The 25294-nt window shown below is 41.3% G+C and overlaps 1 long non-coding RNA gene across 3 annotated transcripts in view; it reads right to left on the bottom strand.

Moving 5' to 3' along the window:
• LOC132591890 (uncharacterized) overlaps positions 1-15067 on the bottom strand; it is a 76946-nt gene extending 61879 nt beyond the window's left edge. The window contains exon 1 of one of the 3 annotated variants that reach the window (XR_015948929.1): positions 14409-15067. This is a non-coding gene — a long non-coding RNA (uncharacterized LOC132591890). The remainder of the gene's footprint in view (positions 1-14408) is intronic. The other 2 variants (XR_009557331.2, XR_009557330.2) reach the window with 2 other exon arrangements.
• Positions 15068-25294: the final 10227 nt, after the last annotated feature.

The raw sequence follows: 25294 nt of genomic DNA, 5'->3' as shown, positions 1-25294 counted from the left end.
ACAAGTAACAACGTACTCTAAGAGTACGGGCAGCATTCAAAACTGCTCCATCAGGGGAGTGTGACTCTGGTTGGAACATGTCATGCATCTGATTTCCAGACACAAGAATAGCATGCCAATAGTGCCTCTTCCTTGCCAGGATGCGGCCTCAGTTGTTGTATACAATAGTAGTTTGCTTGAGATTATAGAAACTGTACCTTGCTTTGAGACCAGACCCTTATGTATGTCCCCCCTCTGAATATACATAAGGGTCTGGTTCTTCCTGTTTCAAATGTATCTGACGAAGTGTGCATGCACACGAAAGCTCATACCTAAATAAAAACTTAGTTGGTCTTTAAGGTGCTACTGAAGGATTTTTTTCATAATAATAATGATAGAGTAATAGAGTTCTGGTTAAACAATTTCAGGCAGCAAGATAGGAAATAACCTGTTCTCAGTAAGCCAATGGCCTGACTCGAAATAGAGTAGACTTTTGTAATTATGAATATGATATCCTTTTCATCCATGGAATTGCACAATTAAAATGCAGTGCTTTCTCTGTTTAATCTGGCAAATTAACATGTGCACTGACTGGCAAATAATCTCTAAACACCATACAATTCTTAGGAGGGTCCAAATAGAAGAGATGGAGTGAAATGGGTGGACAATTCTTAGAGACATTGGAACAAACTCCACTTCCTTGTTTAAAGAATGTTTAAAGAATGTTTAAAGAATACCTTCTGACAGTTCTCAAACCTCACACAAGAGAAATCCATTTTTACCTTCTAAGGATAAAATAAGCCTGTCAGATGAAAGTAGGTATGATTCATCCCATTTTTACCTGTCTTTACAAGAGTAGTTTTTACTCCATTTGAAACTGTCCGGATACTCAAAAGAAAGCTCATCATGAAATTGTTCAACAGCCCCTGACATTATTTGGATGGCATTAAGACAATAGAGTGTAATGCAATGCTATGTCTGGATCTTTGTTGTACTTCCATCCCTGTCTCTTTTCAAAGGATGGCTTACACCTTCAAAACCTGTAAAAGCCTTTGTAACTTAGAACAGGTCCTTCAAAAGAATCTGAGTCATGTTCTTTAACTGTTAAACAAAGTGTATTACTCTCCTCTTCTCTTTCAAAGAATTCATCTTTCTTACAGGAAAGGCAAAATGATTTATCTGTCAAATATTCATTTATTTGATGTTTTAAATGTTTTTATGACTAATGCATTGCTTTAGGTCACTTTCAGATTACTTGTCTATTAAACACACAAACTTTTCAAATGTGATGGACATCTCTTTACTGAGCATTCATTCAGATTTGTTTAGGGGGAGATCATATGTCATTTCATCATGCAATTGTTATCTCGAACTTTGGGGTGGATTGTCCATCACTTCCCTTACTGCAAAAGTTCTTTAAAAAAGAGAACAAGTTTGTTGCACAAGACCACCAACCCCATTTGAATTGTGCAACTTGAATTGTGTGGTTAGCATTGAATAGGAGACTGATATGATAGCCATCTTCAAATATCTAAAGGGATGTCACAAGGAAGATGGAGCAAGCTAGTTTGTACAAGCTTCAAGTTGCAAGTAAGGAGATTCTGACTAAACCAGGAAGAACTTTCTGACAGTAAGAACAGTTCAACAGCGGAACAGAACCCAAGAGAGGTGGTGGACTCTCCTTCCTTGCAGGTTTTAAAGCACTGGTTCATTGCCAACTGTCTTGGATGCTTTAGTTGAGATTCCTGCATTGCAAGGGGTTGGACTAGATGACCCTTTTGGTCCCTTCCCTTCCAACTCTACGATTCTATGATCCCACTTGCAAAACAGTGACAATCTGAAAGCACCCTTAAATTGTTATCCACCCTGCACTCCCTTTTGGGAGGAAGGGTGATTTATAAAAATATCAAATAAGTCAATATTAATTTATTTTATTCTGGTACAGGGTAAAACCCTTCTATTCACCAATTCTAAAGGTTGGTTGTGATCGACTGTGAAGGCAAATTTGTATGTGAAACTGGCTGCCTATTTTCATGCTTTCTTTATCTTTTTGAATGATTTGTATTAACAGGTAAAGGGTAAAGAGATCATTAGGTCCAGTCGTGGCTGACTCTGGGGTTGTGGTGCTCATCTCGCATTATTGGCCGAAGGAGCTGGCGTACAGCTTCCAGGTCATGTGGCCAGCATGACAAAGCCACTTCTGGTGAACCAGAGCAGTACACAGAAACACTGTTTACCTTCCCACTGTAGCGGTACCTATTTATCTATTTGCACTTTGACGTGCTTTCGAACTACTAGGTTGGCAGGAGCTGGGACTGAACAATGGGAGCTCACCCCGTCGCGGGAATTCGAACCGCTGACCTTCTGATCAGCAAGCCCTAGGCTCTGTGGTTTAATCTACAGCGCCACCTGCATCCCCGGGGTAGGTGTGTGCATTTGGTTAAAACTTAACATTTGGTTCAACTTTCAACTGTTCCAAAACAAATTCCCACTTTGAAGCTTAGGACTTCTGCTTTACAAAATGTTTAGGCTAAAAATCTGAATACACTTTTGGATTGGTGCCTAGTCTCTGCTAGGGATGGAAGTATCTATAAATTTCTTTACGCCTCACTTTCCTAATCTTCCCTTCCTCAGATGTAGTTGGACAGGCCTGGGTGATATGGCTGTGGTGCCCAGACAATAGAACACCTTGCACCCAAAAGTATGCCTAATCTCACCACTTCTTGCATTTTGCCAGCTGCTTTTATCTGGTTGTGATCTTTCCCCTGCCCTGTGCATCTGAGTTTATTTTTTCTTTTATTATTATTACATTACTCACCCATCTTTTGCCATCAAGGCAGGGTTTTTTTATAGATTTTAAAGATTTGTTATAGATTCTATGTTATATATATATATATATATATATATATATATATATATATATATATGTTTCCTATTTCTTATTTTAAAATTTTGATATGAGAATCAAAATACATAGATATCAAAACAAATACATTCTCTCTCTCTTTTTTTAAAAAAACAACAATAACCCAACCCACAGTTTTGTAAGATGAATATTCTGGGTAGAATATTAACCTTTTGTAATGAATTCTGACTAAGTGTCAAATACAGTGGAACCTTGGTTTCCGAGAGTCTTGGAAGCTGAACAATTTGGAACCCGAACGCCGAAAACCCAGAAGAGAATGCTTCCGTTATCAAACGTGCCTCGGAAGATGAAGGGCTTCCGAGGTGCATTTCTCCAGTTTCTCAATGGAATTCGCCGACCGCCCATTGCTCCTCATGTGTCTAACGTTTCAGAAGTCAAATGGTCTTCCAGAATGAGTAACGTTTGACAACCAAAGTTCCGCTGTAGTTCTTTACAAGCACAACTACTGGGCTCCATATTTCATTGACATGACCAAACCCATTCGGGGTTTCATGGTAAGTAATCCATTTTATACACTAAAGGAATATGCTTATTGTTAAGTTGTGGGTAAGCATAGCAGACGACACAGCAATCTCTCCAAAGCAGCTCTTTGCCGAGCCGGCCTGCTTTTATAGAGGCTGGCTCAAACAATGTATCAAACATAATTCAAAGTTCCCTCCTAAAAGTTCCCTCCTAAAGTTCCCTCCTAAAACAACTGTCAAGGACCTGAGGACCTGAGGGAAAACTATATACACTAATACATAACACTTATCATTGGAAAGAAAATGTGATAGCTTTGGAAGAAGAATGGCTGCTGGGTATGCAATATACCTTTTACTTGCATTTCTTTGCTGCCTTTGGTATAATTGTAAATGCGGGATAGAAGAAATAATGTACTAAGGAGAAAGTCTCACTGAACATAGGATGGCTTTAATGTTGAGCAAACCCATGGAGCATTGTTCTATGCATTATGTGAATTCGCTCTAACTGCAGAAAAGTAACTAGTTTTCTTTTAAAATAACAGGAAAAGTTTGGGAAAGCTTGTTAACACGATTGCTTCCTTTTAAGTCATGCAATTATTTCTTTGTAGCCCCCTCTTCATATTGGTTGGAAAATGTGAAAAGTACATTTTTGCACTACGAAAGAGCAACAGCAGACATGGGATTTGGTTTCATTTTATGCTAGCAGAGCTCATTGAAGATCAGGTTAACAGTCAGTACAGGAGGTGATGTAATTTCCACTGGTGTCTAGATAGCAGTACTATAACGGCAGGAGCCACAAAGTCTTCCTTTCTTTCTTTTTTATGACCAGCACAGATACACATTTTTTTTAAAAAAAAAAAAACCCCCACTGAAAATCAATTGCCATGTTCTGCCCCACCGCCCCCGCCCTGCTTTAAGTAAAACCCCAAACTACTGAGAAAGCAGAGCAAAAGATACACAGAAAATGCCAGGTATTGTCTTTTGTTACACAGCAGTTATATCATAAATGGTATATTGAAAGTATTAAGTGTCAGCAGGGATGCATTCTCCATCAAATTATCTTTTATTTTATGGAAGGTAGAGCCTCTCCCCTAAGTCGGTATAAAACATTTACAGCACCTTTGCCATTTCTTTGTGTACCGCTGCATTTGGGAAAGATGCAAGCGACAAGTGAATAGAGACTTATAAATAAAAGATTATGGGCTCTATTGTAACTTTATAAGCCAGAGCTGTGCTTGTGTGTGTGTAAAGGCACTCGACCACTGGCAGCTCCTGCAGGCATTTGCCCTAAAACAGCCAGACAGAAATGCCGCCAGGAGGCAGGACCTATTAGACTTGAGAAACACCTCTTAAGGCTTTGCATTCTTTGGAACTGCACTACCTGTTTGCCCATTTCCTGCCAATGCCAGAGTCTCATCCCTACTAAGAAGTCTTCCTTACTCTTTCTTTCTTTCTTTCTTTCTTTCAAAAAAAGGGAAGTGCCCAATAACAGAAATACAGTGGCACCTCGGGTTAAGAACTTGATTCGTTCTGGAGGTCCGTTCTTAACCTGAAACTGTTCTTAACCTAAGGTACCACTTTAGCTAATGGGGCCTCCCACTGCCGCCACGCCGAAGTCGCACAATTTCTGTTCTCATCCTGAGGTAAAGTTCTTAACCCGAGGTACTACTTCCAGGTTAGCGGAGTCTGTAACCTGAAGCGTCTGTAACCCCAGGTACCACTGTACTAAACTTGTAGCACATACATTATCACAATACCCAGCATTGTCTAGTAGAGAAATATTGTCAAGGAATGATCAACAAAAGCCCAAATCCAAGCATTTGATAATCAAGTTTTTGTTATCAGGTGCATGACAGATCATTAGGAATGTAAAGGTAGGCCCACCACGTAGATACCAATGTGCACACTCCTGTCGGTGCCAGCCAGAAGGAGGCCTATGGGTATGTGAAGGTGTATAAGTAGATCTCCTTCCACATGGGCATGAACCATGACTGACCAGAGGAGCCCTACGTCCATACATGGGTATGTCCTCTTCAGGATGACACTGATTGTATGTCAGCTAGAGATTGTGGCAAGTATCCTTGAGGGAAGGGGTGGACAGCCTTCAGGCTTACTGGCCTACTTTGCTATTTAATAGAATCCCAAGATCTGCCAACCAGAGCCAGCTGCTAAATACACATATTATAGTTAGAATTAAACAGCATAAAGACTCCGAGTGCATTCTGAGCCTGGGTTGGCTTTCTTCACTAATTTTGGTGAGGATAGATGTTCTGTTGTCACTGTTGTCCAACAATTTGGAAACAGAAACTCTTGTCAGGATCTACTAGTAGATTCCAACATACTCAATGGACTACTATAAGGTGCTCAATGTAGGGCTACCCCTGGGATTGGTGCTGAAGTTGGAGCTGGTGCAGAATACTGCAGCCACCTAGATGTGCACCTCTGCTGAGGGAACTGCACTGGTGGCCAATCAGATCCAGGACCATGTTCAATGTCTTATTGTTAACATATAAAGCCTCAAACAACTTTGAATTAGGTTACCTGAAAAACTGTACAGACGTGTATGTCCAGATAGATCATCTACTTGGAGCACTGCACCCTACAAAATATGTCAGGACAGTGAAAACAGGATTGTTTTGCTGATGCCATTGTACTGTGGAATGTCCTTCGTTTTGCCACTAGTTACTTCAGACATCTTGTGAAGACTTATATTTCCCTGACCCTCAAGATTGGACCCTGTTTTTATGGGACTGAATCCCTGAAAGTTTTTGCTTCATTCGCTTTTAAATGCTTATACATGTTGTTATACTTCTGTTCTTAAAAAGCATGAAACTTTTCTTTTAAAAAATGAAATTAAGGACTAGGACTAGTATTAATGGTCTTTGCACGTTGTCCTTGCAAAATCAAAACTTTTCTGTGTGTTCCCAGAAATAAAGTGGGATCCATTCTTGTAAACACTATAGACTACTGGGAAAATGAAGGAGAAAAATATGAATAAGTACTAGGAAACTAGATGTACTACATGAATATTTTATAACTGTCTATGTAATATGTCTGACAGTAACCAAGCTACATGTAGCTGGCATCTATCCATGTTGCTCCATCACAAGGGAGGTGCAATGCTTTTAGAAACAAGAGTATAACTAGCAAATGAAAATTTATTCTGTGCAATATCAGTTGGTTTCAGGATGGTGTTGTTGTTTAGTCGTTTAGTCATGTCCGACTCTTCATGACCCCATGGACCAGAGCATGCCAGGCACACTTGTCTTGCACTGCCTCCTGCAGTTTGGTCAGACTCATGTTGGTAGCTTCAAGAACACTGTCCAACCATCTTGTCCTCTGTCGTCCCTTTCTCCTTGTGCCCTCAATCTTTCCCAAAATCAGGGTCTTTTCCAGGGAGTGTTCTCTTCTCATGCCAGTTTGGTGTAGTGGTTAAGAGCGGTAGACTCCTAATCTGGGAAACTGGGTTTGCATCTCCGCTCCTCCACATGCAGCTGCTGGGTGACCTTGGGCTAGTCACACTTCTCTGAAGCCTCTCAGCCCCACCCACCTCACAGGGTGTCTGTTGTGGGGGAGGAAGGGAAAGGAGAATGTTAGCCGCTTTAAGACTCCTTCGGGTAGTGATAAAGCGGGATATCCAAACTCTTCATGAGGTGGCCAAAGTATTGGAGCCTCAGCTTCACGATCTGTCCTTCCAGTGAGCACTGAGGGCTTATTTCCTTCAGAATGGATAGGTTTGATTTTCTTACAGTCCATGGGACTCTCAAGAGTCTCCTCCAGCACCATAATTCAAAAGCATCAATTCTTCGGCGATCAGCCTTCTTTATGGTCCAGCTCTCGCTTCCATACATCACTACTGGGAAAACCATAGCTTTAACTATACGGACCTTTGTCGGCAAGGTGATGTCTCTGCTTTTTTAAGATGCTGCCTAGGTTTGTCATTGCTTTTCTCCCAAGAAACAAGCGTCTTTTAATTTCGTGACTGCTGTCACCATCTGCAGTGATCATGGAACCCAAGAAAGTAAAATCTCTCACTGCCTCCATTTCTTCCCCTTCTATTTGCCAGGAGGTGTTGGGACCTGTGGCCATGATCTTAGTTTTTTGATGTTGAGCTTCAGACCATATTTTGCGCTCCCCTCTTTCACCCTCATTAAAAGATTCTTTAATTCCTCCTCACTTTCTGCCATCAAGGTTGTGTCATCAGCATATCTGAGGTTGTTGATATTTCTTCCGGCAATCTTAATTCCGGCTTGGGAGTCATCCAGTCCAGCATTTTGCATGATGAATTCTGCATATAAGTTAAATAAGCAGGGAGACAATATACAGCCTTGTCATACTCCTTTCCGAATCAGTTATTCCATATCCAGTTCTAACTGTAGCTTCTTGTCCCACATAGAGGTTTCTCAGGAGACAGGTGAGGTGATCAGGCACTCCCATTTCTTTAAGAACTTGCCATAGTTCAGGATGGTATTTTCTCTCTAATGATGCCTGATTTGTCACATAAAGTTGTACAAATCTGGCATGAATATGAGTTTGTGAGGCTCCCCCATTATTGAAGGATCTTGTCTGGGAACCTTTTTAAATCTCTCTGCATTATAAATAGATGACAATCAAGTACAAATATACTGCAACTATCCTTGATTCAAGGATGATCATGGTACATATGGGGCAGATGCAAAGATACCGTTACAATGCCATAACTAGATTTTTACCTAGAAATGGATAAGTTGTTTTGTTGCCTTTGCCACTAAGTAGTACTTCTGCCATGTATTTAAAGCCCACATAACAAGGTACATGAAACAAACGTCTGTGTGTCAGTCCACACTTAGGCATGCCGGTCTTTCCTACCTCCCTTTGGTTGATGTTTGGGCCTCTTCTGACTGGCTGTGAGTTCTGGCTACTGTGAACCAATGGACCAGTAAGCAGCCGGCCTTTGCATGCTAGCAAAGAAATAAACTCTGAGTGGTCCTGCCACTTTCTCTGGGAAAACCCGCTGTTTACGGTAATGCTAAATCCAACTGAAAGCAATGGGACAAAGGAAAAAGCTCTTGGACCTATGCCTCTCATCCCACAAATGGACTTGACAGAGGGTCTTCTCAGCAATTTTTCCCACCCCCAAGATCTGGCTGGCACCAACATTACCAAACTTTAGGCACCAGTTTAAATTTTCATTTTTCATCAGGCCTTTGGCATTTTAAAAATTGGTCTATCTAGTGATACTTTACAGGTGGCTGGGGTTTTATTGAACTGTAATGAACAGTAAACTTTTATATTGCAGCTTGCCCTGGGATAAGACGAAGGGTAGGATATAAGTTTTAAAAATAAATCTATTTATGAACGACACTGGATGCTTGTTTGATTCTGGTCTTCTGTGAAGATGCTGGGACATTTCCCTTTGGGGGGAATCTTTTTATTAAAAAGAAAATTCTGCACAAGAACACGAGGGTGCTGGTTTTGACCTTTAAATATGATTTTGCATTAGAAAATATTTAAGTAATGCTAGAAGCCTAGGTGAGTTTAACTTAAACCCTCTCTTCAACTAGCCAATAAATAATTCGCCACTTTCATTTCATATACAATAGCCATTAACTATGATGCTTCAAGAGACTTGAAAAGATCACTTGGACAGGTAAATCAGCAAGTATTGGAAGAAGTAGATATTGGCCGGATTTTTACAGTTTCAGTAATTGGAAGAATATAGCCTATCCTTACTAGGTCTTCTTCACATCATGAGCATTTATATAAAATCTTTGGAAGCACCAGGATAAAATCAGTTTCTCTTCTGAAGCATGCCAATCAAGTTTGCATGCCTTTCTTCTTCTTATCTGTTTTTGATAGAGCTCATTAAAGAAGGAAATAGTTAGTGATTCTTGGATTTAGCGAGAAAGAACTGTTTCATTTCTCTGCTAACTAATTCTTGCCAGGGTTGGTTAAATTAATTCTCAACCTCTTGGTAAAATATAGGTTTACTGAAAGACAAACAAAAAATCGCACGGTAGGCATGAGAACAAGACTTAATTCTGGTATACATATTCAAAATGACAGCAGCAGAACACTTTTGGAAATCCAGCTGAGCAACAGTTGTTGGAACCCTACTGAGACCTCTCCATCAATTTCTAGTGATTCTCAGAAGGAATGTATGAGTCAAACTGCAGCTGAATTTTGTGAAAAGGAAAAAGAAACAGCCTGAAGTACTGCCTAATTTTACATACCAAATAAGTGGTTAGGATGGAGAGCACAATGAATTTACTTTGCCAGTACAAGCTATGATGTCATATGCTGGCATTCCAAACCAAGCTGCCATACCAATGAAACTGGGAATAGAAGCTGCTATTCCGACAACATCCCCTCCCCCATATCAAATGTGTCACACAAACATTAGGCAAAGCTCTTGGTACAGGAACTGATAACAAGGTCAAGGAATGATGATGGTGAGTGAGGCAACTAGGGAGTTTCCTCTAAGGTGCTTTGATTATCCTTGAATCACACTCAGTGGTACAATTCTAGGAATTGTACCACTTCAATCATGGAAGTGGGACCCAGGTGGCTCTGTGGGTTAAACCACTGAGCCTAGGGCTTGCTGATCAGAAGGCCAGCGGTTCGAATCCCTGTGGCGGGGTGAGCTCCCATTGCTCGGTCACAGCTCCTGCCAACCTAGCAGTTCGAAAGCACATCAAAATGCAAGTAGATAAATAGGAACCGCTACAGCGGGAAGGTAAACGCCGTTTCCGTGTGCTGCTCTGGTTTGGCAGAAGTGGCTTTGTCATGCTGGCCACATGACCTGGAAACTATACGCCGGCTCCCTCGGCCAATAATGCGAGATGAGCGCGCAACCCCAGAGTCGGTCATGACTGGACCTAATGGTCAGCGGTCCCTTTACCCCTTAACCTTTAATCATGGAAGTAGGGCAGCATATACAAACAAAAGTCCATCACATCTATGCTCCCTGCATAAAATCAATGGAGGAAGCCATTGCAAGCGTATCAGTTCTTGTGTCCAAAACAGGGCACTATACTTGATAATGATGTTTAATGGACCATTAGCTGGGGGATTGAAAATAGAGCTACTCATAGAACAATGCTGTTATAAAAATCTATGCTGAGGCTGCAGTTGGAATACTATGTACAGTCCTGGTCACCTCACCTCAAAAAGGATATTGTACAGTTAGAAAAGGGCAAGCAGGGTGATCAAGGGCAATCCTTTGTGATGAAGGTCACAGCATTTAGAACTTTTTAGTTGAGAGAAAAGGTGAGTAAGAGCAGACAGGATACAGGTGCCTAAAATTATGCATGGTGTGGAGAGAAAGTGGATGGATAAAAGTTTTTCTTCCTGTCTCGCACAATACTAGGACATCCAATGACACTGAATTTTGGCAGATTCACAGTATATAAAAAAGTATTTCATCACATCATGAAACTATGGAGCTTGCTCCCACAGGAGGCAGTGTGGCCACCTGCTGGAGTGGCTTTAAGAGAGTGTTTGACAAATTCATGACGAATAGGGCTATCAATGACTTCTAGCCTCAATAGATGTGCTCTACCTCCACTGTTGGAGGCAGCATGCTTTGGAAAAGTGAATTCTAACTGCTGAGAATCACAAATGGAGAGACTGCTGTTATGCTTGCAGGCTTCTAATCTGGTTGGCCATTGATCCAGCACACTCTTCTTATGTTCTTATAATGAACTATAAAATTGCAGAGCCTTGAAGGGGCTAGCCAGGTTTTTCTCTGGGTGAAGCCTCCAGATGGGTGCCAAAGACACCCTGAGCCTTTGTGTGTGCACGCAACTGCACATGGGGGTGGGGGTAAACTGGGACTTTGACCAGGGTGAAATAAAGCCAAGTTTCGTCCCTAAAAATCGACAGGATGAAATCCACAACATTATTACGCACAGAAGGTACAGTACTGAAGTGCTATTTTTATAGGGGGGAAATGTGCCGGATGTTCACCATGAATGCCTCCCTTGCTTTCTTATAATGACAATGGCTGAAAAAAAGCCCTGGTTACACTGATATATGCCACAAGCGGGGAATGCTTCTGTACAAGCAACTTTGGTGCTCCTATCCCTGGTTGGACCAGGCATTGCATTACAAGTGGATACATAGCTCCAGACAGCTAATCAGTAATACTGTTCATCAGCTGTTAATAAGGAGGAGGCGGAAGCTGGTTTTAGTCTTCCCCTAGGGCCACTCCAGTACATTTTGGCGCCTGAGGTAAACCACAAAATGGTGGCGCTGTGGGTTAAACCACAGAACCTAGGGCTTGCCAATCAGAAGGTTGGCAGTTTGAATCCCTGCGACGGGGTCCCTTCTCCTGCCCACCTAGCAGTTTGAAAGCATGTCAAAGTACAAGTAGATAAATAGATACCGCTACAGCGGGAAGGTAAACAGTGTTTCTGTGTACTGCTCTGGTTTGCCAGAAGTGGCTTTGTCATGCTGGCCACATGACCTGGAAGCTGTATGCCGGGTTCCTCGGCCAATAAAGTGAGATGAGCGGCGCAACCCCAGAGTCGGTCACGACTGGACCTAATGGTCAGGGGTCCCTTTACCTTTACCTTACCCACCAGCGAAGAAGGGGTGAGTGAAGATCTCCATTGAGATCTGCTGTCCCTGTAGAACTAGCTGCCTAAGGCGGTCCCCTCACCTTTTCTCATGGGTGGGCTGGCCCTGACTCCCACTCTTCCTTCCCGCTGAACAACTGCTAGAATTGTTGCCATGAGTGAACAGACCTTTTTGAACTGGAACAATGTGTTGCAGTGCCATGCTGGAGCTTAGCTTTGTCATTCAAATTAATTTGGAAAAGGAAGAGATATTTTAAGATGGAACAACAAGCAGGCAGTTGGGACCATGAGGTAGCTGATGCCATGGAGTCTTATGGCAACATACAGGAACTGGCTGGGAAAGTCCATATTTCCTAGAAGTTCAGGTGTGCAACCTTATAAAGTGTGCCTTATGACATCAAGGATTCTCTCACCCTAGCATGATTTAGAAAGGCCACTTCACAGCAGTGTGGCTTTCTATGAATATATTCTCTGTTTATTGCCAGGATCACTTCTAGGATTGAAGTCTGCTAGAATCATCAGTACGATACAAGAATACATTGATTGTATATGACAAACCACTTTTTCAGTCTTAAACTATCGAAGTAATCCTGCTGGACATCACTTAATAGCATGGATACTCCCAGTGTTTTACGCTTCAAGTTATGTGAAATGTGCAGCTCTTTGTGTCATGTTACTTTGGATTTTGTGTTTAAGAATAAAGAAGGGAGAAGACAGGGAGGGGCAGAAGACACTTGCTACAGTACTGCTTTAAGATTTTCAAATAGCCGACTTCCAACCGTGACAAGCTTAGCACAGCTATTAGTCTGGCTGACGGCAGGTTCTCTCTTTTTTGACTCAGTTGCTAAACCTGCTTTCAATACTCCCCGTGGGTTCTAGTTCAAGGACTGGCTGAGTGCACAAACAGCAAGTTCAGTTACCAGATTTAATCTGTCAGGTGCAAACAGCTGTCAGATCCATCTGTGGGACTTTCTCAAAGGGTGCAGACATTTTTTTAAAAAACCCACCAACACCACCAAGATTCTTTAGTGTCACTCTTGTATTCCCCAAAATGCATGAGAACTTCACAGTGAAGCTTAAGTGACTAGCAATATGGTGAAATGTTTGCATCATAAGATAAATAGCAAGATGCAAGTGACAAAGCCAGCCATTCTTTGTGCCATCGCTAGTGCTGTGCTGTGCCTTCCACAAGGGCATTTGTTGTCACTTTCCCTTTGATCATCTCTGACATTCTTGCGATGGAAACTACCAAGCCATTGCCAACTTAGTCTTGTACATGTTGCATGAATTAAAATGTATTCACTTTGTCATTTCCCTTGGATCGCTCACTAGCTGCTGAACTTGTATTAAAAAAAAACCCGGTGTCTCTAATGCCTGAGCGAATTACCCTCCTTTTTAAAGTTTTACCGCTCTTACATGAATCTACACATTGACATTAGTTTAGAAATTGAATTAAAAGGAAAATATTTGTTTAACGTCTACTAAAGGTTTAAGGCAAATTGCTAAACCATGTCACTAATGGCCTAAAACTAATGCAAACGCTAGAAACACAGACTAGAACGATCAAAGCTGCAGGGAGCAAACTAATGATCTGAGGGAGTTCTTCTGGGCAGAATATGCTCTGCATAATCAGGAGCTGTCCTCTGCAGTTTCATGTCAGCAAGTGGTCCACTGGCACAAGTCTAGTTTGCAGATGGACTATTCCCCATCATTAAGGGAATGGGGGAAGTCCTTGCCTGTGCAGAGAAGCACTGCCTATTATAGCTCCTGAGTGCACACTGGAGTTGTTGGCTGAGTGACAGACTGCAATTCACAAACCCACTTAGGCAAACAGATTGGTCTCTCTGGAGTCCTTATGGGTGGGGAACTGCACAGCCATAGAATCTCTTGTGCAGCAACAAGTGGATGATATTGCAGACGGTCTAGATATAGATCACAACCAATGCCATGTGGCATCTGAGGAGTTGGGAAAGACCTTTTTTTAACAGTGTGTGCACAGATATAAAGGTTTATTTATCTTTTTACTAGGTTGAATACGAGGCCCTTCTTTATCTATCTGAGGTAGCTGGCATCACAAGCATTAGCTCACCTTAAATCTCAAATTGGATGACAAAAAATAAAACCTCTCTCTATATTTATTTGTGAGAGCATTTACCATACTAAGCTGAACAGCTACTTTTTGACTAGGCCCCACTGGAAACTGCTTACGTAGATGTTTTAATGGGAATTGCTACTGCAACTTCCTTTGAAGACTTCCATAGAAATGATTTTACGGCTCACACAAGTAGATCACTGACATATCAGCCGGCTGAGATACTATATTTTATCAACCAGTTCAAGGGCTGCAATCCTATGCACACTTACCTGGAAGTAAGTTCCACTGAACTCAATGGGACTTACTTCTGTGTTGACATACACAGGGTTGTGTTCTCATTGTTCCTAGGCAAAGGACACCAGGAATGCTTAGCTAAGTAGTGGACTTACCAAAGTTCATCAAAACGTTCCTCAAACTATGGAGATAGTTCTGTGGTTTGCCCCATCTGGTTTCTCCTGTTTAGTTGCTCAGGATGTGGTGCGTGGGCACTTTTGAATAATGTTTCTAGTCTGGAGATTTTCTCTCTTTAAACAAACAATAGGGCTGATGTTAAATAAGACAATCACGTCTAAGTCAAAAGGCACCAAATGTGATTGTAGCTAGTCTTGTATTACAAAATGGATTTCTGATTCGCTCTTGTTAAATTACACATTAACCAAACATTAGGTCATCTTGTAGCTCTGCTTTTCTTTGCATGTAGGTTACAGACCAAGACAGCTCTCTGTCAGGCAAGAACTTTGCCACACATTATTTTTGGCTGGGCTTGCAAGATTTCTTCCCTCTTCTCTCATTCGTCTTCAACCAACACAAATAAAACGGAAAAGGCAATATTTATGTTCCTCAATCTCCACCCCTTAAAATGACCAAACTGGTGGGGGTGGGGTGAAGGGGGAGACCGCTTGCCCCATGCAGACAATTTATAGAGCTGAGCAGATGTCTGAAACAGCTGACAGGACGCGAAAATTTTTAAACAGTAACAATGCAACAAACAAGTGGAACAGAATTTTCTTCCCAGCAACGAGTCTGCTCAGCCAGAAAGTTCAAGGAGTTAACAGCAAAACTGCTGCATATATTTAAACTTTGTGCTGAGGGTCATGTAAACATTCCTTTCCCAGACACTCTGCTGTGAATACAGAATCTCACTGACCCTGCTGTGTCTCCCCCTATAAGATTTACCACAACACCATAACAAAGCTACACATTGTATCTGTCAAAAAGGAAAGGATATTTAAAGGGGGGGGGAGAGAGAGAGACACCATCTTGCTATTTAAGGAAACCAAGTCTGTTTTTTTATCAGTGGCATGTGAAGCAAAACAACTGAGTGACCAATCCTCTATTCAAAACATTTCCCCTCTTTTTAAGTACACATCATGTGGACATTTCTGCAAACTCCAAGCCATCTTCTATTCTCCAGTGAAAGTGCACCTTAATATATATGAGTTGTCATGGACTGTTATGTGGGAGCAGCATGTATCACAAGGCTTGTAGGAAAGGAACCATCTTGAACCGTTACCAATAAAGTAAATTGTACCGTTAGGTTGTCTGCATGTTCAACGCAATATATCGCTCTTCAGATGGAAAGCAGGGATGAAGAGGTGGGTGGAGGGAAGGAAAGAAATGGAAGATTATGATTTAAAATTCTAGTCATTCCGCTGTTGTCCTGAAGAGATATGCCATTGTCAGGCACTTCATCCGTCAAACTGTATTCTTGCGTTAGACAGCAGTGGGCCTGTGGGAGATTTCATAGTGTAGGAATTTGGGGCGGGGGTTGTTGTTCTCTTTCCATGGTCAGGCTGCGGTAGCAGCAGGTGCAAAGTCATCACAACTCTATTAGCTCAACCATGGATTGGCTATAAAGACATGCTATTGTCCTCAAATTGCATGTCAGCTCATTACCGGGGGAAGCGACTTGTTTCAGGCTTTGCCCTTTCTCTAGGAAGGTTGCATGTCCCTGTCAGGTCTCTTTCACAAAAGACCTCAGCACACACACAGAGAGAGAGAGACAGAGAGAAGGAGAGAGACATCAAACACTTAGCTGGATTCCAACCACATTCCACTCCTCTAGCCTCATAGAGAGGACCTGAAAGGCTCTTCTGCTCTTATTTCACTCCTGACAAAAGCTGAACAATGGAGTGGCTGTTGGCAAGGCCCCCTTTATTCCCCCTGTTAAGAGCTATATGCATTATCTCAGGAATCTCCATTCATATTAAGATAATGCCCAGTCGCTCTCCCCTTGTTTAGGTTACAGCTCAGCCTATCCCAGACCACCTCTCATTTTCTTTTCTTGCTTGATAATCCTAGGCTTTAGCCACTGAGCTACCCCAGAACTAAACAGCCTAAATGGGAAGATAATTGCAGTAAAACTAATGCAGCAAAGCTCTAGACAGATGTTGTGCCTTTCTCCCGCCTTCTGATCCTAAGCTACAGATTTGGTTAGCCTTCCCAGAATGCATCAGTGAATACCGTCCTGGATCCAAGGAAGGAAAAGGTTTTATTGAGAGCACCATTAACTATTCCCAAAGTGAGAATTCTTAATAATCAGCCTTTCTAGTGATCAGCTTCAAATGAATACTTGCATACTAACCATTTATCCTTATTCTTACTGCGAAGGATTGGAAACTTAGGTTGTCTGGAGAAGCCCAGTTTAGCACAGACTTTTCTAAGTCACTATGAAACTGGGGGACGGGGGGACGGGGACGGGACTGACACTATGTATGGGGGGGCAGTTGTTGAGAAAGGCCATGGTTTGCCACCTGAATTTACATGTCTTGAATTAAAAAGAAAGGAAGAAGGAAGAAATAAGTAAACAAAGGTTTCTGGATACAAATAAACAAAAACCAACAACATATTTGGTTTGGGTTTCACATAATCCCAATAGGATTTCATTTGTAAACCTTAAATGCGAAGGAATTATGATGGTTACATCACTTCATTCCAGTTGAGGAGAAGTTAACAATGTGCACTTGATTTCTTAGAATTCAAATGGAATAAAATACATAAACAGTGCAGTCCTATACATACCTACTCAGAAGTAAGTCTAATTGAGTTCAATGACACTTGCTTCCAAGTGAGTATAAGATTGCAACCTAAGAGAGAAATAAAATTGCCTTTTAATTTAACATTGAAAATGCAAAAAAAAAGAAGTTCTGATTTAAATCATAGAAATACCTATTTTAAATGAGAACTCTGGCTTGTCATAGAGGAGGAAAAATGGGCAGAATACTAACAGGAATGTACTGTAAATCATTTCCTACATAGTACGTGCAGAAGGATACAATCTACTTCCAGCATCTGACATGTTAGTAAATAACTGCAGCAGAGTCTATGTGATGCGGTTTGCAATCATTTACTTAATTACAAAAATATGTGCCACAGTTGCTGAACTTCGCTACTGTCATAACTTTCCTTGAAGTTCAACCAGCCAATGACAGTAAAGCTGTCAGGTAGATTAAAGACGGCTGCTTGTCATTGCTTCTGGCATTTATATGTAAAATGCAAAATGCAAACAAGCATGTAGAATTATTAGTCATATTATTAGTGTTATCGCTGCACATCTTGGACATCTGCCTTTGCAATAAGAAAGATAAACTAGATAGCCATATTGAATTGATGGGACATAACTGCTCAGGTTCAGTTACTAGCTTTATTCGGGTGCCATTTTCTCCGTGTAATAAAATCAATTTGCTGGCCTGCTCCTACTATCCTATCCCACCCCTGTGTTTTGGACTTGCCTGCTGGATACTCATAGGCTCTTCCTCTGATTCAGATTCTGGAGTGCATGGATACTCAGGACAGGGCAGAACTCGTTACATACAGACTGGGAAGATACCTATCAATTAGCCATTGGCAAAGCTGCTATGATGTAGATACCTGGAAGTGAAACACTACTAACTCTCCAGCTTCAGGTTTTTTGGGAGGGGGGTTGGAGTTGGGGGGTTGGAATTAAACCCCTTGATCTGCATCATTGACTGGCTGAGCAGCTGACTTCATGGAATATTCACAAACATTCACATGGAGAGAGACAAAGAGGTGTGGTCTTGGTAGGTAGCATGTACCAAGGCAAAAACAGATGAATGACCAAAGTACCGTATTCTCAGCTTAGTATTATGCATTACAGGTTGTATTCAGTGAAGTTTAACTCAGAGTAGACCCACTGAAATTGATGCACATGACTAAATTATGTTATATTAAATTAATATTTCAATATACTACTCTAATAAAACTGAGTTGGATACCAGCGTACATCACTAGAGAAAAATGGAGTAGAGATTAATTCAGGACAGAAACCCAATATGTATGTGTTATATTATTGGTAAAAAGTGTTGCTGAAATGTAACCCTAGAATAAATACCGGTAGATTTTAAAAAAACCTTGCGATTATTTTTGTGGCATCTTTTTTTTTTTAATTCCAGTGTGGAAACTGTCCCCTTCCTGGCAATGTTCTTTCTGACAAGGCACCCAAGGCAGTCTACAAATTTAAAGTACTAAAGCAGGCATCCCCAAACTTCAGCCCTCCAGATGTTTTGGACTACAATTCCCATCATCCCTGACCACTGGTCCTGTTAGCTAGGGATCATGGGAGTTGTAGGCCAAAACATCTGGAGGGCCGCAGTTTGGGGATGCCTGTACTAAAACAAAATACAGATATAATAAAACTTGTAAAGTTGGCTGGGCGATGGAGGTGAGGGGACAGTCTGAATGGAGCAGACCTCAATGTGGTCTTTGTTTCTGTCGCTCTCTTCTTCCATTTCACGAACCAAATGGTGTATGTTGGCCCTTTGTTGGGGGGAAGCGGCCAGTCTGACATGCTGCATGTTGGCCCTGTGAGAGGAGGGCAGCTTGACTGCAGCAGGTTCTGATGTTGCCTCTTCCTCCTTCCCTCACTCTCTTCTTCCTTCTCACAAGGCATCCATTAACTCTGCAGTGGAGCTGAGGAACCATCTTGGTAGAGCAGGTCCTGGTGTTGTCTTTGCCTCCTTCCCTTGCTCTCTTCCACAGGGGATGATGCAAATGGGAGTCCAGCAACACCTGGGGGACCCAAAATCCCTCACACCTTTATTTATTACAAAATAAAAGGTGTCTAGGTGGAGATCATCCAGCAGGTGCATCTAATTCCTCACCATGAGCCAGGCAATGCCAACGAAGAAGTGGGGGTGGGGGTGGGAGTTCTGCAATAAGTATGGTTGCTAGGTTTCTTGGTCTTCCGTATACAGAAGACATTGCAAATAACAGACCTCCATTTTGTCATGTGACTGAAAGTAGCCATTTTTGGTCTAGGTTTTCTTAATTATATTTTAAAATAAATTGGAATAGATATGTACTAGGAAGGATTTGCTGACCCCCCCCCCCAAAAATCATTATTAGAGTTTCTCTATGTACCACCATTCTAATCCTTGAGGGGAGAAATGGAATTTTGATTATTGCTTCCTATTAGATCCCGAATCTGTCTTTCTACAGGCTATGCCTTTACGTATAAAGCTTATGAAAATACTTAAACCTGGTATGTGCAGTGGTTTCATCGGCAAATGGCATAAGTAGCTGTACGGTGCATTAAAAAATGAGCATAAGACTGATTGATGTCTGCATTGGCTTCCCTGAGCTTGACAGTAGTTTTTGTGTTATATTTTAGTTCCCCGTGAGACAACTTTCTCTCTCTCTCTCTCTGCCTTAGAAGAGTGTCTCTCCAGATCCCACACCATGAATTTGGAGCTTGACGGGGGAATGAACTGATGTCTTAACAGTAAATTGTGACAGAAAACACAGTAAACTCTTGACCCCGGCAGCTCTTATCACAGGCAAGTGGAAGGAGGTGTTTTATTTTTATAGTTACAAGCAAGTTATCTGAAATCTCAATAGGGCTGAAAAGGGAAATGGATACTAAATTATTTTGGATTTAAACTGGCCATGATTCCACGTTATTGTGTAGGCTTAGATCATTTGCCTTTGCAAAGCAAAAGTGTGGGATGCTGAAGAATTGGGATGGGAACTAATGTCACAGTAGTGGCTGCCAAAAGCAGCTGACTGTCTCCTTCTCATTTCCTCGCCCTGGTAACAATTAGTAAGACAAGATGCATGACATGTTCCAAATATGCTTCAACTTGACACCACTGAGTGTCATTTGTGGGGAACTCACCATGGTGTTCTTGCTGTTGCCACACTAAACTTTGTGGGGGAGAATAGGAGGCACGGGACTGCTTTTCTTTAGTCATTGCCCACAGGGATGCCGGGAACATGAAAAACAAGCGCCCATGTTCAAAAGGTCACAAGCAAGACTGAAATGAGTGGGACAAACAAGTTGATTGCTCCAGTACTGTGAAAGCCCACTAGCACTGCTGCCTCTCCCTGCCCTGCCTTCAGGGTCCATGCTGCCTACTGGGATAGAGGAAGGAGAGAAGAGGCAGAAATGATGCTGACAGTAAAAACTCAGCCCTGTTGTGTTGAATGTTGGGGTGCACAAGATGGCTGTGACATCTGGTTTCAGCCTAGGACCTCTTTATATTGCAGTGCAGCCTTTCCAAACCTGGCACACTGCAGATGGTTTGGACTCCTACTCACATAAGCCCCAGGCAAAACAGAATGATAGGGGTTGGGAGTCCAACAATATCTGGAGGGCACCCTGTTGGGAAAGGCTGCTGCATTGGGATATTGTTCAGTTATACACAGTCTCAGATTGTGCATGTTTCCTGGAGAATGTAGAAGCCCTATCAAGATATACAGATTACTCAAAGCCCATTGGAGATTATGCTTATTTCCTGGAGAATGTACAATATGCATTGGTCTGTTGGTCTGTATATATACCAGCTAGGAAAAGAGCCCAATTCCTTCTTTGAGGAAGGCTGTACTAATAATGTGCATGTTTTCTGGACAATATGCATTGTTTCTAAGAAACAGTCCCTTGATTTCTATTTCTAGTTCACACAGTCTTTTCAAGACTACGGCACTGGATGTAAGGCCAGTAAGAAATCCCTCTAGCTAGCACAGTCTCATAAGTGAAGCCAGAAAACGTGAATTTATATTTATTTATTTTTAAAATGAAAAGGGCAATTGTGAACAGCAGTGGCAGAATGATCTCTTTTGCCTTATATTTTTAGATCATTTTCAAAAACTATAATGGAAGCCTATATGTGAAAAAAGAAGCTGGCCAAACAAAATAGAGTTGTGCATTCCCCCTGGGGATGGGGAATGTGATGTTTCCAATCGCTAAGAGCAAAAAGTACTAATGGGGGTAAATCGTAAAGCTACTAACATAGAAAGCCTTGACTTTCGTTGACATGTTTGATGTGCGTTTTCACATGACCTTTTGTGGAACAGGTCTCAAACTTAAGCAGTTTTACAAACAGGGAGAAAGAAAAGAGGCATGTAGAAGAACAAAGCAGAAGTGTAAACAGAGGGAACAAAGATATTTGAATCTGAATATCCAGTTAATGATTCAATTAGTTTTGCACTTTGTTAAACCAGGGTAATCCTTCTTTACCACCTCCCCATACTGAATATTGCTGAATGGAAGAATGCAAAGGATCCTAAGAAAAGCCATCTTATAAAAGTAAAACCATTTGTAAAGTATTACAGCCCCCCAACCAAAGGTTGTTTTTTTGTTAGCTGAAACTGATTATAGTAGATAGACAGCTAGATAGATACAGGGGTAAAAATACATTATTCAGTCTCATCTGAATTCCTTTCACTATAAGCTGTTGAATGAACACAGTTCATTTTAGGATTAGAGATTGGGGAGCAAGCAATATCGCTTCTCCCTTGAAAGATATGTAAGAACTCCATAACCTCTGCTCAGACCTTTTCCTATTGCCTTTTCTCTGTCACGTAAAGGTAAAGGGACCCCTGACTGTAAAGTCCAGTCACGAATGACTCTGGGGTTGCCTTTCCATAATTTTTGGGTTCCTTCTATTCAGGGCAAAAATAAAGACTCCGAAGAAGCTGTTACTAAGGGAAAGGGAGAGAAGTGGGTGAGTTTTAAAAAAATTATTTGATGTGTTCCCGATTCTGCCCCCCCCCCAAATAATAATCAAGAAAGTGATCCAACTGTCTGGAGCAGGCTTTTAGTGGGCTGTAGGAGAACCAGCAAAATAATAATAATAAATGATCCCCTTCTTCTAGAAGAACATCTCATGAACAGAGTTCCCCACCATGAGAACTCTGGATCCAACCCACTAAAATGACAAATTTATGGACAGCTGTGACAAGCTTCTTGTTTCCCAAGAGCAAGTCTCACAAATGAGTTTCTCATAAAGATTTTTTTGGAAGGTTGGGAAGCAATGCAAGAATAAATAAATAACCAATTTGCTATAAATGAAATATAATGATAGCAATAATGATGATGAATAAATCAGGACGAAATGAAATTTATTGCTGTTAACATTATAAAATAATAATGGTGCATAAATCAAAAATCAATTTGCTATGAATGAAATATATCATTATTATTAATTATTGTTGTTGCTACAGCAGTGACCAGAGAAGGAATGACCACTGTGAGCAGCACAGAGAGAATAAATGCCATGCTGTACCTGTAGCTATGAAACACATTTATCTGCCCCACCTGCAATAAAAAAAATGTCTCTCCCCTATTGGTCTCACAGCCGGCGCTGTAACTCTCCAGCGGCTTGACTTTACCCCCAAACATGTATTCCTTCATTTGCTCTCGAGAAAGGTGGATGCAAAGTCCAATTAAAAACAACAGCAATACCAATAAAAATGCAATAGTTGTCCGCAGACTCATTGGCTGTCCAGTGTTTGCACTGATTAGTGGAGATCAGTGCAGGAACTGCTCACTGGGTTTGAGGTAAGCTCAGAGTGACAGGACCATTTCTGAAGAATGCTGTCCGCTGACTGTGAGATAAAAGTAAACATTGTCAGGCCAGGAAGGAAGCCCAACTCTGATGCATCTTAAGTATAGCCAAGGTTATTTCATACAAGGCTATGAAGCCTGCTAAGTTGAGAGTTAACACTGCTCATTTGTATAACCACTAAGTAATGAGACCCAGCAATTATTAAATCATAAGTGATGAGACAAAGTTAATGAATAGGTAGGTGTATGTAATGAAACAACTTGCTTATGTTAATGGATTACAAGAATACATCTCTAGAAATAATTAGATTAGTTTCCATGTCCTGTATTGGCCGTATTTCTTTGCTTCACAGTCCCATCACTCCAAGCCTTGTCAGTGATACCATGGCAGAATTCATTACACCGGTAAAGTACACTGTAAGTCCAGTCTAGCTGCTATGCTTGATAAGGATAGCTCACTGGACTAACGGCATTTAGTGCGACTACCCTAGTTTGATCTGCATGCTCAGTGCAAATGACATTAGACGTTTGGGAGCTTGTTAGAGAAAACAATTGCCAGAACGTAATTAGTAATGGTGAAACTTTTCGGTGGTGTTTAATTGATAGAGAGTGCGGGCCACAAATAGCTCTGACAACTCTGCTTCCAATTAAACCGCCTTAATGAATGTCTGATTAAGTGTTTCGTGGATCACACTGAAAGGAGAGGAAAGTCTACAAAGCAGATACACCTGTCTGTGAATGGAGTCCTGTATGTCTCCCATAGACTTATCCTTGTACTTTATGTTATGACAATGGTGGGTAGCGTACTATTTCAAATTGGCTTTTTATAGTTGGTTTAAGTGCTTTTGCTACATGAGAGTTTAAATTGTTTTTGTACTTTCTTAATGTTACTTTAAACTGCTCAGAGAAATAAGTATTGCAACTTGAACAAACAAATATTAGCTTTTAAGGATTGGTAAGAACTGATCATCTTGTTTTGGTCTCTGCTTAATGGCACCCTTCCATTGAAGAGGAATGCGGTGTTCTACAGCTCCCAGTTACAAATGGAATCTAGAATGGGGCAAAGCACTGTGCAAGAGCACATACATTGCATATGGTACAGAGGACCCCAGGTTCAATATCACACATTTTCAGCTTAGGAAGGAGAGCTGGGAAAGATCTCTGTAAGACACCATTGAAATCTAGCGCAAGTAGGCAGCACTGACGTATATGGTTCAATGGTCAGACTTAGCCAATATAAGGCAACTTCATATGGGCCAAATATGTTTTGCATTTAGAACCTAAAAGAGCCTGCTGGATCAGATCAAAGGTGTATCTAGGCAAGCATCATGTCCTCACATTGGCCAACCAGATGCCTATGGGGAGTCCACAAGCAGGACCTGAGTAGAAAAACACATCCTGCAAGGAGTGCAGGAAAGTAGAACACAGCCATTGATAGCCATGAATTTGTGCTCTCCACTGCTTGTCGTGTCTGTCTTAAACACCATATTTCTGTGTCCCTCACCTTTTGTTTTCTTCCCTCTTGTGTTACAGGATTCCTCTTCTTGCTTTTCTGTGTATACTACTATGTGTTTTCCAAATGCTGTATATGCAAACTTATTAATAAAACAAGAATTCTTTAAAATGAGCAGAAAGCCAATCAAGATTTCACTGAAATGAGGAAAAGCAGAGCTTCATTTTGCACGGAACAGTCCAGGAGCCAAAATGCATGGATCAGATTTTTAAAGCACCATGTGAAGGGACGGGGAAGAAATCAAATCAGTTTGCATTTAAAGGCGAATTTGCACTTTTGGAGACAATACACAAACCTAAACTCTGATTTCCATGAAATTCGCACTTCTGAGTTTTGCAATGCAGTTCTCCAGCCAAGCATTGTGTACAAAACAGCATAGACTATGGTAAAGTATGCATAAAACACACTTTACCATAGGCAATAAGACATTAGTAATCTCCCTCTCTTAAAAGTTTGAAAGCTATTTGGAATTAACTCCACTAATGAAATCATTCTACAGCATAAAATCCCTGCCCTGTGTTGATAGTGGATTAATTCAAGTGCCTAATACACTTGTGAGCTATTATTAAATAAAACACCAACAATGGCAAACAAGAGCCGTACAGGAAATCACTAGCTACTTGTCTCATATTGTCATTGGGGGGGGGGGCTGAGTTTTTCAGCCTAATTTAACAGCACCAAAGTGAATGCCTCACAGAAAGGAGCTTCTCTTTTCCTGCCGTCTTGTTTCTTAAAGCTGCAATTGCCTGATATTTGGTGCAGTAATGCTTTACATGCAAATGGCAGTTCACAAATGCTGGCAAATGTGACTAAATGCTTCTGACCCATTTTTAAATGCCTTTTGGTGCACTGCAGCATAGATAATTTAGACCCGAGCTGTTCTAAGTGCATACAATTAGATTTGATTTAGGTCAGCCACCCTACTGTAGGCCAATGAAACATTTTCACTTTAAATCAAA

This window comes from Zootoca vivipara, chromosome 3 (assembly GCF_965207765.1).
Source record: "Zootoca vivipara chromosome 3, rZooViv2.hap1.1, whole genome shotgun sequence".
In the NCBI taxonomy this organism is placed as follows: domain Eukaryota; kingdom Metazoa; phylum Chordata; class Lepidosauria; order Squamata; family Lacertidae; genus Zootoca; species Zootoca vivipara.
The sequence above is the reverse complement of the archived record's forward strand: the minus strand, read 5'-3'. Positions and strand labels throughout refer to the sequence as shown.